This window comes from Geotrypetes seraphini, chromosome 4 (assembly GCF_902459505.1).
Source record: "Geotrypetes seraphini chromosome 4, aGeoSer1.1, whole genome shotgun sequence".
NCBI classification, from domain to species: Eukaryota; Metazoa; Chordata; class Amphibia; order Gymnophiona; family Dermophiidae; genus Geotrypetes; species Geotrypetes seraphini.
The window spans coordinates 245,862,002-245,880,226 of NC_047087.1; the positions used below are offsets into that span (position 1 = coordinate 245,862,002).

At 41.1% G+C, this 18,225-nt stretch overlaps 1 protein-coding gene across 7 annotated transcripts in view; it reads left to right on the top strand.

Moving 5' to 3' along the window:
- RHOBTB1 (Rho related BTB domain containing 1) overlaps positions 1–18,225 on the top strand; it is a 139,457-nt gene that overhangs the window by 66,848 nt on the left and 54,384 nt on the right. For 2 of the 7 annotated variants that reach the window (XM_033942876.1, XM_033942877.1), the window contains one exon: positions 6,061–6,248. The exons of the other annotated variants lie outside the window; for them this stretch is intronic. The gene's annotated coding sequence lies outside the window, so the exon portion shown is untranslated. The remainder of the gene's footprint in view (positions 1–6,060; positions 6,249–18,225) is intronic. 7 annotated transcript variants of the gene reach the window in all.

The following is an 18,225-nucleotide window of genomic DNA, read 5'->3' on the forward strand; positions in this document are numbered from 1 at the left end:
AATCCCGTTAGGTTTTCAGGATTTCTCCAATGCATATATTTGAGATCGCTTTGTATTCCCTGCTTCCATTGTATGCAAATAGATGCATTGGGAAAATCTGATTGGGTTGTGGCCCTTGAGTACTGAAGTTGTCCACCCTTGCTTTAGCACGGGTGCTACCATACTATCTGGCATGGTATATAACATGGCACCTGTGCTGTGCTAACTGACTGCGCTGTGCAGTGGATGTAGGGCCCAACCTCTGATTTTATTGCACAAGCTTTGCACTTACCACACATTACTTTTTGCATTAACTGTGCGATAAATGTAAAACTTACCTCCCTTAAGTAAAAAGGGCCCCATAAACACTAGGGTGCATAATCTAAAAATGATCATTTTGTTTAATTTCCTGTGTCTTTACAGGAATTTTTGTTTTGTTTTTGTAATTAATTTCAGAAGCAATATCAGTAGTAGTGTACACTGTTTCAGAAGAGTGACACAGACACAAAACATAGGAAATGTTATTTCAAACCTATACATATCCGTAGCAATCATAATATATTCATTTAGAAAAGGATATGTGTATTCTGTAATCAATTGTGCTGTATACGAGTCGTTGCAACCTCTTGGAACTCCAGACTTCCCCAGAAACTACAGCTAGTGGAACTGCATGCAAAAATGAGATGGTGCTTTTTAAGAACCAGTTCAGCCCTCTTCCAGTAAACAAAGTAGCTCCGAGGTATTGGCCCAATAGTTTAATTACCTCATTGTAATTAGAATCCCTGTAGGAGAGGACTAGACACTCTAGGAAATATTTACAAGATTATTATGTTTGCACATTAGTGTTCTGTGTTCCTGCAGCTTTTCCACCTCTACAGAAACATGCAAAACTATTCATGTTCTCAAAATATCTTGTTTTTCTTTGGATCACCTCCCTCTCTGTCTTAATCATTCCTTGCCTGTCTATTCTTGTCCAAAACATGGTTTGTTGTGTTTTAATTACTTCTTCTTTTGCATAAAGTGGTATGAAGCCTTCTGCTGATCATACTATACATGCTGGGAATATTTGGATGACTTTGCAATGCAATTCTCATAAAGGACAGCACTATTTGCTTGGACCCTTAGTCTAGAAAAGTTTTTAACAAAACCTTTATATTTATTTCACAGGTGTGAAGCTAAAAAAAAATATATGCCTTCTTATACTGAGTCACGGTAGAGGTTTCTACTGTGGCATGGGACACTAAATGTTCCGACACTCATAGAATATTGAGTGTTGGAGCATTTCGCACTCCAGGCCGTGGTAGAAACCTCTACCGCGTCATAGTAAAAAGGAAGGATAGACTGCTTTGGGTCTTAAAGTTTAATTTAATTATTTAAAACACCAGCTCCTCCTACTCAAAATTAAAATCTACAGAAAACAGAAGGGGAAAGCTATTTTGGGACAGGTCCTTCACCTGACTCATCATTACCCAGGGCAATCTGAGAGCAAAGGTTATGCTCTCAAGTTCTGACTGGCCACCTAGTGGTTCCTTCCAATGACATCGGCATGGGTCGTTTTACTAATTCACATTAACGCTGCTTAAAATGGCATATCATGCGATGCACTCGGGTGTCCTGCAGTAAATGCTGTTTTAGCACATGCTAATCCACACTTTAAAAATATTTTTAGGAGGAGGTATGTATGCTTTTGGAGGAAAGGGGAGAGGGGTGATATGATAAGAGACTTTTAAATGCCTACGTGATGTAAATGCACATGAGTTGAGTCTCTTTCATTTGAAAGGAAGCTCTGGAATGAGAGGGTATACATAAGGTGACCATACGACCCATTTTCAATGGGACCGTGGCGTTACTGGACCGACCGTCCCGTTGTCCCAACCCACTGCTTTGGGATGCCAAAATGTCCCGTTTTCAGGGACAGCGTCTCGAAGCTGTGCGTGGGGGCAACGGACTGGCGATCGCTTTCCCTTCCTGACACACTAAAGCCTGCCTCCCTCCCTGCCTCCCTCATGCCATCGCTGATTCAACCCCCTCCCCCCCCCCCCCTCCGGTCTGCCGCAGCTACTGCTGCTTGCTGCCCAGAAGCCTTTTTCCTGACATCAATTTTAACCTTTGAGAGGAAGTTCCGGGCCAGCCAGGCAGTGATTGGCTGGGCCGGAACTTCCTCTCCAACATTGTAACTGACATCAGGAAGAAGGCTTCTGGGTGGCAAGAAGCAGTGGCTGCGGCGGACCTGGGGGGGGGGGGGGTTTGAATATGCACTGGAGGGAGGGAGGTAGGCTTAGGGGGAGGGTGCACTGGGAGCACTAAGGATATGGTAAGGAGGCACTGGGGGGCACTAAGGACATAGGAAGGAGACACTGGGGGCACTAAGAACATAGGAAGGAAGGAGGGAGGGAATAGAAAGGGACAATTGTTGGGCCTGAGTGCAGAAAGAAATGAAAGAAAGGATGCACAGTCAGAAGGAAACGCAACCAGAGACTCATGAAATCACTTGACTAGACAGCAAAGGTAGGAAAAATGATTTTCAAGTTAGTGATCAAAATGTGTCAGTTTTGAGAATTTATATCTGCTGTCTATATTTTGCACTATATTTGTCTATTTTTCTATAGTTACTGAGGTGAAATTGCATATTTTAAAATCATCTGCCTTGACATCATTTTAAAGTCATCTGCCTTGTTAATATAAATGATGATTAACATTTTCTCTGTGTATAGTGTGCTTTATGGGGGGGGGTTAATTTTATGGTTACCATTATGAATTAATAAGATATGTGTACATGAAAAATGAATGGAAGAAATTGGGGGCGGGATTGAGGGCAGGGCTAGGGTGGGATTAGGGTGGGGCTAGGACAGGATTGGGGTGGGGCTAGAGCGGGATTGGGGGTGGGACTGACAATAATAGATGTCCCGTTTTGATGAAAAAAATAAGTGGTCACGTTAGGCATACTATGAAGTTAAAAGGCGATAGACTCAGGAATAATCTAAGGAGATACTTCTTTAGAGAGATGGTGGTAGATACATGGAGCAGTCTCCTTGAAGAGGTGATGGAGACCGAGACTGTGTCTGAATTCAAGAAAATGTGGGATAGGCACATGAGATCTCTTAGAGAGAGGAAGAGATAATGGTTACTGTGGATGGGCAGACTGGATGGGCTATTTGGCCTTTATCTGCCATCATGTTTCTATGTTTCTTTTAATACAAAAAATAGAAAACTTGTCATTTTACGGCTGTGGTCTTAACACCCAGGAAACATGCAAAAGAGTCACTTATTGCCACAACTTAGTTAAGGCCCACTAATAGCCTTTCAGAAACTCAAAATAGTTTTAAATTCAGTCTTTGGGGGCTGTAGACTTGTCAGGTTTTCAGAATACCTATAATGCATACAAAAGCATGCAAATCTCTCTCATGCATATTCATTAGGAGTGTTCTTAAAACCTGACCTTATGGTAGCCTTCAGAATGAACATTTGCATGGAGTGCTAGTGGCTTAACTCATGTGAAATCACATTAGTATTGCCGAGATGTTTGCAAAAAGGGTCCACTTGGGCCACCCTATACTTCTACTCATTTCTGTAGTGCTACTAGACATATGCAGCACTGAACATCAAAATAGTGAAGAGACAATCCCTGCTCAAAAGAGCTTACAATCCAGTCAAGACAGACAAACTGGACTAGAAGATGCATCAATACACAGTGCTCAAGTTGGTGAATTACAGAGGGAATAAGCAGGTGGGTTAGCATTTGGAATTGAAAGCATCTTCAAAGAAGTGAGCTTTGAATCTGGATTTGAATACTGCCAGAGACGGAGCTTGATGTACCGAGTCAGGCAGTTTGTTACACTCTATCTGCCTATTTGTGTGTGCTCACTGTGGGTAAGAGCTTTCACTTCCTCCTTGTTCCCACTACTGAAATCATTTTGATCTCATCCCGTTGAAAGCTTGAATTCTGCCACAGTTTTGAGTTTTATCATTTCTGCCAGAACTCCACCAGTGGAGTTTTCATTTCGTCTTTCCTTTCTCACTCGCCCAGAAAAATCCAGAATCCATTCCTGGTGTTAGCTGTGAATAATCTGGAAAATCAGGCATGTTCAACAGATTAAGACTTTTGAAATTAAACAAGAGGAAATTCCAGAAGCGAGAAAAAATGGCACCCAAATAACTTGGCAACCTTGGATCACCATGAGGTTTTTTTGAGAGAAAGGTACTAACTACCATAATCTGTCTTCTTGAATAGCTGTTTTCAAATAAACAAAATCCAATAAAGCCACAGCAATATGAAAAGGAAATGGAGCTGGTGATAAACAGTCCAGCACAATATGTTGGAAGTCATTTTATTTCAGAAGAGCCCATTGTGGCCACATTTCAGGTTGTGTCAGTGGTGGTGACATCATTTATTTTCACATTCTGGGCTGATTTCTGAACAGGAAACATTCCAGGGCAGTTACCCCACTGTCATGTCTGTCACTGAAATGATCCTATCCTTGTTTTAAAATAGTTGGGTCTGTGGCTATTTGCAGTTTCGAAGGGAAACCTTCCCCATGCTCTGCAATAGGAGGTGGCCCCTAAGCTTTGAGACAGGTTTTTTGCAAGTGTGACAAAGTTAACAATTTCTTCCCCTTCCGGTGTAAGTAATTTTGTTATGCAATGACAAATAATCCCTTCTTTGATCTTCTCCAACAAATTGGTGGTGATGGTGAAGGTGATATTTTTGGGAATTACAAAAGCCTTTCGATGTCTTTGGTTTTGAATGGCACAGATGAGTCCATGACCTGGAACATCACCTCTGACGCTCTGCATGACTTTGTGCATCCTATTAACTGCCTAGTAAAGTAGTAATGAGAGAAGTCCAAGGACTCAGCTTTGTACTGCAGAAATGTAACTGATCCACAAGTCAATAAAGCCAAGTCCTTGACATTGTTTCTCCTCTTTGCCCCCACATTTGATGACCATGTAACCCAAAGTAATACAAGAATGCTGTTGTTTTTCATGTGTGTTGATGTGATGACTACCTTTCACAGTAAAAAAGAAATAAATAAAAAGCTGTAATGTTTTACAGTTAAAAAAAAGTGTCTGCAGCAGTGCATATTGAATAACCAGCTGTGGGTCAAGAGGATATATAACGATTGATTACACCACACAGGAGTGCTGCAGTATCCATCTGTAAAGGAAATGATGAGAGGGAAAGAATGTGTGACCAAGACTGTTAGTCACACATTTTCAGCTGCTGTGTATTGCCACATTTCAGGAATGCAGGTGCAAACATAACGCTCATATCCATCTTAATTTGTGGACTTAAGTTTTTTTCAGTCTTGACGTCAGGATTTACTGATGTTTGATATGATGAATTTCAATGACTGCACCTCTGTCTGACATTTTTTTAGCATCTAGAAATCAGACCTATGACATCTAATACGTGTTCTGAAGAATAGTGTACACATGGGTGTGGTTGGAATCTTTTATGGCATGTTACATAGCCTGGCAATAACGATTTTATGATCCTAACTATTCTCACAGGGGAATGTGAAGGCTTTTCTTCTCTACTGATCTTTGAAGTATGTGAAATCAAGCTAGGAATATAAAAAATATTCAGAAAAATATGTATATCCAGCGCTAACTGTACCATTAGATAACAGGGGGGGGGGGGGGTGAAGTTATGTAGAACACCAACATTTGAAGGATCACCAAAAATAATCTGCGGCAGGGCCATACCAGCCAAAGAGAAAGGAGCTACTATAGCTTGGCAGAGCAGTAGTCCAGCCTGCTGAAGCGAGAACAGATACATCTTAACAGATACCTTTTTTTTTTTTTAAGCTTTATTCATGTTCTTTTATTCATGTTTATTCATGTTAGTTTATTCTGAAAACTAACATTTAGACATCCATATTGCATAGATGTCCAAATCTCAATTTTATAAAGTCGTTTCCTGTATTGGGGTAGATAGTTAAGGAAGCATGAAAGGAAGTTAACACCTACCCTGGACAACGGTGAATGAAAGGTGAATTAAGATATAATAGAATTAATAAATAGTTACAAGATGATGAATATATGTAACGGTTTATTGAAACTATTTTTATCAATGTTTAGATGAGATTGGGAGCCCCTTCCAGTTTTAGCTCCTGAAGACGCTTTTAGCAAAACACAGCTCTGTGTTGGGTTAGACTGTTATTCGTTCAGTTAAGAGGAATAAGACTGAGATAGAATTCAAACATTGAAGATCTAAAGGATTATTGTTGAATTTGGAACTCTGAATGCATTCACATAAAGACGGACTGGTAAGAGCAATACGACATGAGAATCAGAAACGCATGGGAAATGACCACTGATATAGTGGTCACTGTGTAGTTAATTTAATTTTGAAGGGGGTTTCCATATGCTTACAATTGTAAAATAAGTTTGTATATTTATTAGAGATTTTAAGCATTAAATTATGTAAAAGTAATTCATTTGGAATTAAAATAGAATGAGACAACACAAATAGCTTCTATTAGTTAATGTAAATGTTATAAAGCTGAGACATCTAAAACTGGAGTACATGCTTATGGCAAGTGGGTGTAGTCTGGGTGTGTTTGGGCAGGACTAGGGAAGGATAACCCCCCCCCCAAAAAAAAATAAGAAAAACAGACATACAACTTCGGTTTCAAAAGGGAAATGGGTGTCTCTGTCCAAATAGATGGATGTTGGTTATTTAGACCTGATACCTGGCACATCCATGTTACTGAAAGGTGCTTCAACTGAGTAGTTCTCTGCTGGAGGGATTTGAGGACAATCACGGGTAGGATAGCTCTGTTCCTGGAGGGCTCACAATTATTTTTATTTTAAAAAGCTACAATAGTACCCCCTCCTTTTCTTCCTACCCTATCTTTCCTGAACAGATTATAGCCCGGTATAACTACATCCTAGTCATGCTTCTCTGTGAACCACGTCTCCATGATCGCCACTATATCCAACTCATCATCTCCATTACAGCTTCTAAATCCAAAATCTTGTTTCCCATACTTCATGCATTAATATTAATTTAATTTTAATACAGAGTTTATATACCGCTAAATTGCCATGGAAGATTCAAAGTGGTTTACAAACAATCAAATTGGGTACTTTGAACTTCCCTCTCTGTCCATATGGGCTCACAATCTAGCTTAAAGTACTTAAGAAAAATATTTAATTAAATAGCAGAGAGATATAGAAAAAAAAAATCCTGGAATCAGTTTCTTCTTAGCTGCCTCCCGTTCTCTCCTTGTAACTTGTTCAAGTTCATCCTGGATGATTGCCACCTCCTGCAAAGATCATCGTCACTGTGCATCCATGGTTAGAGAAGTCTGGTAGGCCTGAGATCCATTGGCAGCAGAGACCTGCCCGAAGTTGGATAAGCAGCAGGTTCTGAAGTCCGAAGGTGCGGCAGCAAAAAATGGTTGCACTACCCGGCTCCCGCACATCACAAGTCTCAGCCCAATGGAGGAAAAAGAAGAGGAGCCAAGAAGAGGAAAGTGTCGGCCTTGCCATGACCGCAATAATTCCAAGGGGAAGGAGCACAGAGGGCAGCAACAGCACCGAGCCAGTCACAGCACAAGCTGCAATGTCCAACACCTCCCTCACTCCTGCAACAAGATGGAAGGGGGACCAAGAGAGGAGGCAAGCCCAAAGAAAACTGCCTACCACTGTAGATGCAAGAGAAGCTTCTCGACCTCTGACTCATCAGACAATCCCCAAGCTTGAGATTGTAGAACTGCAGTGACACTGGCCTAGTCCCCGTCAACCATCACATTCAGCCCAAACAGAAATGGACGAACAACACCAGGAATAACAACTCCATCAGGAACAAAATCCAAGGCAAGACAAAATAAAATTTAAAAGATAAATAAATGTAAAAAAAAATAACCAAATAAAACAAACAAACAAAAAAAAAACCAATTGAAGGAAATACTAAAGCTGACATCCTAATGAGATGCCATCTTGAAAAAAACAAACAAAAAAAACCCTAACGCTGCTTGATAAAAGGGGGGGGGCTAAAAATTTTGAGCATTTTTTTAGATGGAGAATAATTGTGGTCTTGGAAGAGCAGTACTTTTTACTCCCTCTTAGTAACTCTATCAAAGAAGCATTTTGGCTGAGTTGCAACCCATGGATAAACAAACAACGAGCTAGGAAAAATAAGTGCTTACTTCCTAATTTAGGGTTTTCTGTGTTACATGTTTCAACTTGCTTTCCTGCTTCTTCCAGCTGCTGGGAATTTTTAGTACAGCCTTAATAAGTTTAAAAGTCTCCTGAAAAGCTGGCTTTTTAAGGACGCTTTTAACTGAGTTATGCAAATTTTATATATTCAGGATGCATGTTAAAGGACTAGTAATGCTGATAGGTGAAAATTGAGCGGGTAACCTTTCCCCCTTCCTATTGTTTTATTACCTTGCCCTTTTTATTTGTTTATAAATTGTATTTAACCCTTTATTTTTTTTTTCTTTTTACCTTCTGTGTTTGGTTGGTCTAAAGTTGTATTAACCGTCTGGTTTGATTAATGTGTGTTTCTTTTTTACCCCAATTTTATCGTTATTTGTAAATCGCATTGGATTAAGATTTTGCGATCAAATCAAATTTTTAATTAAACTTGAAACTTGAAAAGGATAAAGCATTAGAATTACTGAAGGATGTTAATCTACCCACACTTTGTTCAGTTTAACCATATGTTTTGAATGTTATTACACTGAACACTTATGCAAAAATATGCATACTGATTTACAGCAGTAGTTACCAACCTTGTCCTGGAGGACCACCAGGCCAATCGGATTTTCAGGCTAGCTCTAATGAATATGCATGAGAGAGATTTGCATATAATGGAAGTGATAGGCATGCAAATCTACTCCATGCATATTCATTAGGGTTAGCCTGAAAACCCGATTGGCCTGGTGGTCCTCCAGGACAGGGTTGGGAACCACTGATTTACAGAACTGTCTGATCTACTCATACTGGTTCATAGTCAAAAGCGCGCACCGAGACAACTGAGTGCAAGGCGGAAGCCTGCGCCGAAGAAAAACAGTGTTTTAAGGGGCTCCGTCGGGGGATGTTTGTGGGGAACCCCCCCACTTTACTGAATACAGATCGCGCTGGCGTTGTGGGGGGTTTGGGGGATTGTAACCCCCCTCATACTGGAAACTTAACTTTTTCCCTGTTTTTTAGGGAAAAAGTGAAGTTTTCAGTATAATGTGGGGGGTTACAACCCCCCAAACCCCCCACAACGCCAGGGCGATCTGTATTCAGTAAAGTGGGGGGGGGGGTTTCCCCCACACACACCCCGTCGGAGCCCCTTAAAACATTGTTTTTCTTCAGCGTGGGCTTCCGCCTTGCGCTCAGTTGTCTCGGCGCGCGCTTTTGACCTGTCACCACTCATACTTGCTTCCAAGTGTACTTTTCTAGACATTTGTGTGTTCTTTTCTGCTGTAACCTTTAGAATAAGAGTTCTGAACCCAGTCCTCAAGACACACTCAGCCAGTCATGTTTTCAGGATACCCACAATTAATATGTATGTGAGAGATTTAGATACAATGAAAGCTATGCTTATAAATCTATCTCGTACATATTCATCATAGATATCTTGAGAACCAGACTGGCTTGGCGTGCTCAGGGACAGGGTTGAGAACCCGTGCTTTAGACTAAATTCTAATAATTTTTTTTTCTTGTCCAAAGAAGCCCTTTTCCAGAAAATTTTCTTTTTGGTAGATGTCTGTATAGATTAAAGGCTCCTTTTACTAAGCTGAGATAGTGTTTTTAGCGCACGCTAGACGCTAACGACAGCGTTGAGCTGGCGTTAGTTCTAGCCATGTAGCATGGGTTTAGCGCATGCGGCAATTCTGTGCGTGCTAAAAACGCTATCGCAGCTTAGTAAAAGGAGCCCTAAATTTTCCTTTTGGTGGAAAACTTTATGTTTATGTTATAAATATGGAAAAATGAATTCAGAAATATCGTGTCATAATAAACTATTTAAATTAACATGGGGTCCATTGACGAATTTTGTTGACTCTGATTAGTTGGATTATGCCTTTATTTCCTATTTGATTTGCACATCCTGGGGGGGGTTAATATATTTTGTTGTATTCATTGATCGATTTTTAAGTGCTGTCTATGACGTTAATTGTAAGTATATATTTAAATCACTGTTCTCGAATTGAAAATTAATAAAGATTTATATATAAAAAAAGATATCTGTGTAGATGTCATCAATACTGTAAAGTATATTTAGTCAACTGGATCATTTAAATGACTTGGATTGTGCACTTTTTTATTGCACAACTTCATGTCTTGTCAGCAGCAAGTGGATCCATCTGCTATAATATGCCGGGCAGCAGGGAGTTTATTTCCAATATTCAAAAAGGAAATGAACACAGAGTTGCTCTATTGGGTCAGAACAAAGGTCAAACTGGCCCAGTATCAGTAGCCAGTCTAGGTCACAAGTACAGTATCTGGCTGAGTCCCATATAAACACAGAAGAGATCACTTTGGAAGTCATTGTATGTACAAGTAGAAATAGGTTATTACAGAGACACATGGGAACATACTGGCACAAATTATATGAGTTGGGATCCATGTTCTGCATTCCTGGGGAGGCAGCATGCTGGAGATGAAGCTGAATTCCAAACTACATTGATACTTTATAAAATGTACTCAGACTCTATATATGGCACCCAAAATTGAGTGCACAGCCAAGATGTGTGGGCAAAGTGGTTAACAAGTTCTTAACCATCAATTGGGTGCCAGCAACCAATTATTGATATTAATTGGCACTCGTTAAAAACTTACACGCGCATCTGCCTAATTCCTGTAGCACATATCTCAAAAGGGGGTAAGATCATGGGTATATCGTGCATTCAAAAAAATTATGTATAGAATAATGGGTAAGCGTGTCTAACTGGGGCACCAGCATTTACACCAGGTTTCAGCAGGAATAAGTCTGGCATCCAAAGCTAGGCATGGGAATCGGTGGGCTGCACTATTCTATAAGGGTGTACACAGAACCGGATTAAGGCATAGACAAACTAGGCACGTGCCTCGGGCCCAAAAGTTTAGGGGGGGTCTTTTCAGAAGTGCTCAGGATTCAGAAGTCTAGGATTGTCAACTGTCTGGATTTTTTTCAGGATTCTAAAAAGTTGTGTATTACCTGTCTCAAAGCCAGAAGGATGGCTAAGTGTGTGGATATTTTTCAGTGTTTAACCCACTGCAGCTCTCCATTTTCTCCCCCACCCCACCCCCTCTCCAATGGGATGGCTGCTCTTGTGATAAGAAAGACTAGGGCCTGAGTTACAAAGGCTGTGGGGGAAGCAGATTTCTGCACAGAGTCTTTGGACAGAATAAGTGGAACAAGTAAGTGGTCTGGGGGTGGGGGTTGTTGAAAAAGATTATGACTGAAGAATTGGGGTGATATGAAGTTTGCTGTCAGTTGAGGAAAAGAACTGTCAGCAACTGCCAGAATTTACATGATGGTGGACAGATCTGGTTGGAGGTAAGGGTTCTACCAGGAGCATATGAACAACAGGACAGCAAAAGAAAAGAGAACACTTATTTAAGTTTTTGTGTCTCTGGAGACTAGTCTCATATAAATAAATTTTTCCTTTAAAAATCTGGGCTGAAATGAAGAGGTTCATTGGTACCTGTGCACATACTAAGTGGAGAGATGTTGTAATTATTAAATTTCTTGAACACTGCCTAAATCCTTTCCGATATATTTATTAGATACTTCAGTTTTTGTTTTAAGCCTTCAGACTATGCCAACCTCCAACCAATTAATTCCTTGTTGAGGCATTTCCTGGCAGATTGATCCTCATGAGACTTGTTTTCATAAACAATTTTTTTGAATTGGATTGGTAAGTACAGTGTTCCCCCGGTCTTCGCGGTCGGCGGTTCGCGGTCCCGGTCATTCGTGGTATTTTCCGACCACGAACCCCTGACGAGAGGGCAGCGGGAGAGGCAGGAGAGAGCAGCCGGAGCGCCAGCAAGTGCAGGAAATCACTCGTATGTTCCAACCGCCTCTTCCTGCACTAAATTGGGCCTTATCCAATCAGGAGCTGCTTTGACATGCTGCTCCTGATTGGTAAGGCCCGACTTAGTGCAGGAAGAGGTGGTCGGAGCATACAGAGAGTGATTTCCTGCACTCGCTGGCGCTCCAGCTACTCTCTCCTGCCTCTACTGCTGCCCTCTTCAGTCTCCCCCATTGAAAGACCGTATTTGCGGTTTTTCACAATTCGCAGGGGTTCCTGGAACGGAACCCCCGCGAATATCGGGGGAGTACTGTATTTCTAAAGTGCTACTAAAGTGCTTCTTTCAGTGCAATAAATAGTTCTAAAAATCTCCGATACTTAAAAACTTTATATATTGTACTTCATTTTATATTTTATACTTAGCTTTTCATGCTTGCTGATTGCATAAGTTGCTATTAGTTAATCATAAACGTCGGGTAGGGACTTGTGCTCTCCAACATGTTTTGCCACAGGCTTTATCAAGAAGTCCCCCCTTCAGTGTTGATCCGCTGCATCCCGACCAAGCCTCTAAAGTGGTAACTTCCTGGTATCGGCTAATTCTGAACTGGAACTTTAAAAGATAAGTGCTATGAAATTTTCAACACTATTTATTCAAGCATTATCATTTTGATATTTATAAATTATAAACACACGAATAGAGATTTAGCAACTATAAAATATAATGATGAATTGGTACAGGAGCCTATGAGGAAGCATTAGCGGCAATATATAGCCCCTGGAATCAATACTTTGTGTATTTGGAGTTCAGCTTCTGATGGCTCTATAAATACCAATTGAGGATTCTTTGGGAAGTTAAGTTAAGAAAAGATTTGTACAACTTGATGAACTTTATGCTAATTGCAAATCTAAAAAGAATTTTCAGCTGGTTTAATTGATCAAATTTAGATGTGCATGTTATAGAATTGGGTGCAGGGCAGATCCATGTGTAATCCCAAGTGATTGCCAATTAATGGCTCATTAATTTGCAAAAAGTAAACAAAAAAATTAAAAAGCAGGGCTGTAGAGCTGGGAATTCACTGAATCTCCTGAAAGCTCTCGCCACATGCCACTGCCTTTTAATAAACTGTGTTAGGCACTATTGTACACCTAACACAGCAAAGTAGCCTAATGTAGGACACACTAAAATGTTTTATGCTAGTTTTGCCATCTGCACATGTGAAGTGGTGGTGGGGGGGGAGGTTTGAGGGTGGGTATGGAAGCCTTAACCAGCTAGCCTGTTGATATTACCATGCGTTAATTGTTCAAAACAGACAACAGACAACATGGTAAAAGCTATTACATTAATTTTTTCAAATGGTTGTGTATTAATAATAGAGGTAGACCAAAGAGTTCCAGCCAAAGTGTGTATAAACATGCTTATGTTGGTGACTTTTGAATAAAAGATCATTTATACACTGACTGAAACTTCATTGGTCTACCCCAAGGGTAGGCAATTCTGGTCCTCGAGAGGCGAAGCCAGGTCAGGTTTTCAGGATATCCACAATGAATATGTATGAGATTTGCATGCACTGCCTCCTTGAGATGCAAATCTATCTCATGCATATTTATTGTGGATATCCTGAAAACCTGACCTGGCTCCAGCTCTTGAGGACCGGAATTGCCTACCCCTGGCTACCCCTACTTTGGTTTGGTTTATCGTGTGCTAATAGTAACATGAGTGCACAATCAGAAATGAAACAAAATGAAAAGAGGCTATTTTATGGCCATACCTGAAATGGGCTTAGCATGTGGGAAAGATGTACGTTTTCATAAAAGGGCTCTTTAGATTGTAAGCCTTTTAGAAACATGGAAACACCTAGGGCTCCTTTTACGAAGGTGTGGTAGCGGTTTAACGTGCATAATATCATGCACTAAACCGCCGGCCGCAATAGCCGCTACCGCCTCCTTTTGAGCAGGCAGTAGTTTTTAGGTCAGCGCGGGGGTTAGTATATGATGAAAAGTCACGCACGTTAAACCCGCTAGCGCGGCTTTGTAAAAGTAGCCCTTACTGTACCTCACCTTGAACTATAACTGGAAAGGTATGAGTTAAGCAGGCTGCATTAAGATTTAGTTGTTTTTTGTATTTAAAATTATGTAGACAGGATAATTTGTATGCTAATGTCAACAGTTATGGCATGAGTGTTGAGCTTTCTGAGATCTGTTGCTGTATTACTCAACTGTGTGGCCACTGTGATAAGTGTGCTAGCTTTTGTACACAGGTAAGCTTGGCTTTTGTGTAGTTTTGTGTACACCCTAGGAAGAAATGAGTCTTGTGGTTAAGCTAACTGTGCGCAAAGCCTCAAGTAAACATTGGCACACAGAACATTTAAATCCATGATATTGAAGCTTTTAACCAAGAAGTCTTCAGTCCAATGTTGGAGTTTTGATGCAAAGTATTTATCTATTATTTATTAATTTATTATTTATTTATTTAGTCCTCTTCATCTCAAGTAGCATTAGTGAAAATTTCTTCTCTTTACTTCAAGCCTAAGGACCTATAGTTTGTTTTTTCTAGCTTTCGTGAAAAAGAGCACAGATAAAAAAAATAATACTAATAAAACCACCTGAGTAGTGTGCTGGACAACTGGCAAATGGCGATTGGCACTTGTGTGCTGGACTGTTATTTTGTGTGTCGGTCAGACTTCAGAATGGGAAGGCCATGGGGGCCATGGTACCCCAAAAAATTGGTGGTAGGAAGTTATTTGATTTATAACTTCCTACCACCTTCTATGCAGTGTCTGCTTACTTCCTCCTGCATACAATCACTGATACCACCAGACTATCTCCAGGCTGGAGATCCTCTTTCGCTGCCAGCTGCTACTGTGCTGTCTGGGGCCTCTACTGCTGCTACCACAGGCTACTACTATAGGCTGAAACGGTTACTGTGGGGCTACTTTTTAGCTCCCTCCAGCCCAATTAAGGTCCATTGGGCTATGGCCTGGGGAACTTCTGGGGGGGGGGGAGAGGCTGAAGAGATCAGGGGAGTGGGGGACGGAAGCCTAAGGGAACATCCTGCATCAGGGAAAGGGGCTGCTCCTGGGGAACATGGGGGGGCTGGAGAGGAGACCATCGGAGAGTGGGACTAGAGAGGAGTGCATTGGGGATGGGGGCTGGAGAGGAGACCATTGGAGAGTGGGGCTAGAGAGGAGAGCATTGGGGATGGGGGCTGGAGAACATGGAGAGGCTGTAGAGGAGAGCATCAGGGAGGGGCTGAAGGACATGGGGGGACCATAGAAGAGAGCATTAGGGTGAGGGGACTGAAGAAAATGGCATTACAAATTAGTACTATTATTATAGAGGTGGGGTCTGGGATAGGCAGGGTCTAAGGTGCTTTTGGGCCCCCCAAACAAAAAGTGTTATGCTGTTGGCATCAGTAAAGGTACTGCAAAATTTGTATGCACAGAATAGCATTCCAGCACATGTGTGGAAGTATTTATTTATTGGGGTTTATTAACCATCTTTTCATGAAGAGAGCACCCAAAATGGTTAACAATACATTGAATAGTAATCAGGTACTTTTAGGTATTTTCCGTATGTCCTGACAAGCTCAGTATCTAACTATGGTACCTGGGGTAACGGAGGGTTAATTGACTTGCACAGAGTCATAAGGAGCAGGCTGAGATTGAACTCGCAGCCGGGGTGCTGAGACAGCAGATCTAACCACTAGGCCACTCAACTCCCCATACAATCTGACAAGTGCCAATGCAGCTTTTTTTGTGTGCAAGGTGCGGTTGCCACTAGTACAGATCCATGTGCACATGCATCTGATGTGCTTTCCCAGGTTTGCATATTTTTGGCATTCAGCTTATTTGCATTCTATTTCCCCTGGGTTTTATAAATAGGTCACAAATTTCATCATGCAAAATTGCACACTATCTGGGTATTGAGACAGTTAGTGCCCATAATTGGGTGATAACAATTATTGTCACTAATTGGTAGCTCTTTGTATTGGCTTACGCATCTTGCTAAATGCTATTATGTAAAGACCCTTACCTCACAGCATATAACTCAAGAGGAGGCCCATGGGAGAGGATTGGACAGGTCAAGGGCATTCACTAATGAATACCAGAGATCTTTTCCTAAATTATGTGCCTAGATATATACCAGATTTCAGTTGGTGTAAATCCTCGTGCCCAAAGTTTGGCACAGAAATTGGCTCTGAGGAATGGATTCTATAAAAGGTCAGTTGTCAGTTCAAATTGTACAAAATTCAGCAGCGCCTGTTTTGATAGGAAAATCACAATATGAACATATAACACCAATTTCAAAGAAACTGCTTTGGTTAACAATCTGCTTTCAAGTATAATTTTAAAATTTTGAAAATAATTCCTCAAGAGATATATGGTATTTTGCCTGAATACCTGACCAAATGCCTGAAAATGTATACTTCTCCCTCCAAATTCACGAGTTTAGAACTCGCAACTTCAGTTATTTGCGAGTTTCTAAACCCTGACCCACCTCCTCGACCTCTCCACACACTGTACCTGTTGGCCTAGTGGTGAAGTGGGGCAGGAGAGATCTTCCTATGCTCCTGCCCCTTGCTGAGCCATCAACAAAAATGGCTGCCGTTGAGTTCCCGTTGTAGTCTCGTGAGACCACGGGAACTCACGGCAGACATTTTTGTTGATGGCTTTGCACAGGGCAGGAGCATAGGAAGATCGCTTCTGCCATGTTTCACCACCAGGTAAGGTGTGGAGATGTCCAAGAGGCAGGAGGATGGTAGAAGTGGTCAGTTAGCCCTAAAGGTTTTTCACAATTTTTCCATATTTGCAGGCTGGCTCTGCCCCTAACCCCCACGAATATGGAGGAAGAAATGTATAAACCAAGATCAGAAAATAGTATGCTCCTAGATGTACGAAAGAGAGATGAAGTGAGATATGTCAATACCCGCAAATCCTGCTTTTTGAAGAAAGGAAAACAAGATTTGAAGGATGGTTTTTCTCCTGATTTTATTATTTGCTGGTCCAGTAATGATTTGTAAAGTTTATTATATATTTTTGTTAATGATTGTGTATGTTTGCTTGTTAGCTGCTTAGGTTGTAAGCAGATTATAATTTTTTTTTTTTTAATAAATAAATAAATCCCGCTAGGTGACATTTATAGAATCCGGCCTAGTGGTGCCCAGGCATTGCTAGGTGTCCTGGAGGTGGTTGCTGGTATATTAGGCCAGGTTTTACTAGGACTAATTTACTGGCACCTAACTTGGATACCTATCAATGCCTAAATTAACCATACCTATTCTCCACTCCTAACCATGCCTAATTTTCAGGTAGGCATCAGATGACACCTCAACTTAGGCATCACTAGATGCCCTAAGAATTCGGCACCAAACTCATAATTGTTAAACTTTTATTGGCTGAAAACTGCCAATTAGGCCAATTAAAGAAGTTGCTTGCAGATTCCAAAGTTAGGCGTCACTAGGCATCCTTGAATAGGGCGCATAGCGGTGCCTAAAGTAGGCGTCCTATACAGAATCTGGCCCCAGCTGCTTTTCTACAAACTGTACCAAAGTAGTGCTCCATGTAGATGTTTTGGGTGCCGTTATTTTGAGCTCTCTTTACTGAATCTAGTCTTTTTATATACTGCATTGTGAATCAATATTTTTTTTGCATTAGGATTGTGTGTTGAGCTTTTTTAGCACACAGTTCTAACACAGGATTACTACGTTGGCCTCTGTACAGATTTTGACATGCTGTGTTCCATTTTTTTTAAATAGCAGTAAATTTTACATTCTAAAAATTTTTCATTGACTTTGGGGTAGTAGTTCCCTAACCTGTTGAGGAGAAGTTTGCATATATATGCATACTTTAGAAATATATATCCATGTGTTCACTGGCTGTTTAAGTGTAACTTTTTACATTTTGAACATACGATTTTATAAGTTTGTTTATGCACAGAGAGGCTCTTTAAAATTATTACGAAGGCGTGGTAGCGGTTTAACGCGCGGAATACCGTGCATTAAACTGCCTGCTGCACTAGTACCTAACACCTCCATTGATGAGGCGTTAGGATTTTAGGCTGCCGCGGGGGTTAGCGCGTGATGAAATGTCCGACGCGCTAACCCCCGTAGCGCGCCTTGATAAAAGGAGCCCTTAGCTTACTAGTTAGCATCTATGGAAATTCCCCCAAGGCTTTTTGGATTCCTTTGCTACAAATTTGACTCCAACCCATGGAGTTATCATGACAGGGGGCACGTGCACATCCTGCCACTTGACAATGGGTTGTATATCTGCACGGGTAAGAGGGTGTG